The sequence below is a fragment of the Tupaia chinensis genome, unplaced genomic scaffold, assembly GCF_000334495.1.
Source record: "Tupaia chinensis unplaced genomic scaffold, TupChi_1.0 Scaffold000688_1, whole genome shotgun sequence".
Classification (NCBI taxonomy): Eukaryota; Metazoa; Chordata; class Mammalia; order Scandentia; family Tupaiidae; genus Tupaia; species Tupaia belangeri.
In genome coordinates this window covers 837,105-839,221 of record NW_006160211.1, presented here as the reverse complement: position 1 = coordinate 839,221, position 2,117 = coordinate 837,105, and the positions used below count along the sequence as shown (strand labels likewise).

At 52.5% G+C, this 2,117-nt stretch overlaps 1 protein-coding gene across 1 annotated transcript in view; it reads right to left on the bottom strand.

The window, feature by feature from the left end:
* The window catches only part of KLHDC2 (kelch domain containing 2), a 17,183-nt gene that overhangs the window by 14,691 nt on the left and 375 nt on the right, over positions 1 to 2,117 (bottom strand). The window lies entirely within an intron of this gene.

The window sequence follows — 2,117 nt, the reverse complement described above, 5'->3', positions numbered from 1 at the left end:
AAAAAAAAAAAAACTCTCAAAAAAAAAAAAAAAAAGAGAAATTAAATACATGCACAATCCTCCTGACCCACACCATGTACTCAAGGTACAGCCTTTGACACAGCAGTTGCCACAGTGCAGGAAGTGAAGAGCTCTCCGGGAGATCTCTTAAGGGTACTTTATCCTGAACAGACCATGAACCCAATTTCAGTTGCGTGACTGGAAACGGGATGTGCCAGGCTCAGCAGGCGTTGAAAGTGCTGGACCCATACTAACATATGACGTGTGGGTTTCTAGCCACCTCCCCTCCCCCCACTGGTCCTCTAACACAAGCAGGGAGGGCAGAAGTACAGACTTGCAGTATCAAGTCCGCATGAAGTGGTGAGCTCCCTGGTCTGGCCCAGTTTCCTTCAGGGATTAATTCCTGAGGAGGAGACTGAGCTTACCATATGCTACAACAGGGTGCTACCCACGAACTGCTTTACTTAGTCTCCACAACATCCCTAAAAAGTAGTTGATATCATCAAAACACAGGTTTCTCAGAGGTTAAGTGATTTGCCCAAGGTCACGTAGGAAAGAATGGTGGCGCCAGCCTCCCATCCTCTTTTCCCTGCACCTTGACAGCTGCCTGACACGTCCAGCCTGTGTATCCTCCCTGGCCACTTCCTCAACAGAGCCAACAATGGCAAACTGCGGCTCGCCGAGAGTGCAGAAGGCTGAGAATTAAGCATACAGAAACACTAGAGCAGTTGGCCATGTAAACATTGCCCTTCCACTCCCCACTAATAAGGGGGAAGGTGGAAGCTAGACAGCCGGCTGACCCAGACAGGAAAACGGACTGCCACGGAGAAAGCCAAGGCTTACTGCCTCTGAAACAGCCTCCAAAGGCTTCTCTCCTGTGCCTGCTCCGAAGGTGTCAGCCGAAACTATGGAGGATGGCAAGTCTGGGAACCACCGATGTGAGCGATCATGGCTCTCCTCCTGCCTCAGCCCCAGCCATCCATCCAGGACCTCATAAACCCACCATCAGAGATCTTGCACCCTGACAGTCCTCCCCTTCCCTACCAACAAAGAACTGCCTTTCTCTCCTACTGCTGCTGTTTACACACAGAAGTATAAATAAGTTAGGCTCAACTGTGAGTGGTCAATAGGTTTGCTCAGCTCCTGAAGATCAGTACCTATCGCCTCTGCCTCAGCACTCCGGACCCCTTCTCTGTACCCTCCAGACCACTACTCATTGTAGGCTGGGAAGAGCACTGAACGCAGATTAATTAGGACTGGCCAACTGTTTTGTGGTTATACCAAATAAAGATGTGTGGGCAGCTTATCTTTGAGAGCTGTCTCCCACAGTCAACTGCACCAGAGGCTAACAAGCTGCCACGAGCCAGGGACGGGTGCAGCGTAGTGAACTCCAGACCTCAGGTAACAGACAGGGGAGCGTTTTTTAAGACTAAAAGGGAATGACAGTACTTTGTGGCAGGAATGGATGGGAGCCATCCAGCACATGAAATGACACAGTTCTAGAATGTAGAATGTTGTTGAGAAGCTCTGGGAGCAAAAGCGCGTGAGAACTGGTGAGCCAGGTTTTATTGTCAACAGGAGACACTTGGGTGGGATTGCCCAGCTAGATGTGAAGATCTGCCACCGGCTGTACAGTAACTGGAGAGCGATTACATTGTTTACAACGGGTCGAAGAGGTACATTGTATTACAAGGTCTGCCGGGGGCCTGGGGACCACTGCTGGAGCTTCCCCACCGACTTTCTCACTAGGGATCGCTCCCTAAATACTTGTCCTTTCTCGGCTGAAATCAGAAGAGCCCTGAAAGGTTCCACAGAAGCGCGACAGCCATCTGCACAGGCTGGGAGGGTTGAGCTCGGCGATTCCTGTGGTCTTTCGAAATTCTAGAGGATCTCGGCCACCTGGGCCACGCAGTTACCGGAGAACAGTGTCAGCCCGGTTCCAAAGTCCTCCTGGGGCGTCGGGATAGAGGGTCCGAGTGATACCGCTCACGGTCACCTCGGTCACCTCTCGGCTCGCACCCCAGCTCCTAAGCACAGGCGCCCGCAGGCTCGCTCCGCCCACCCGACACTAACAGAGACTCGGAGTAACGTTCGCGGCCCCGGCGGGGGGGGCCGGC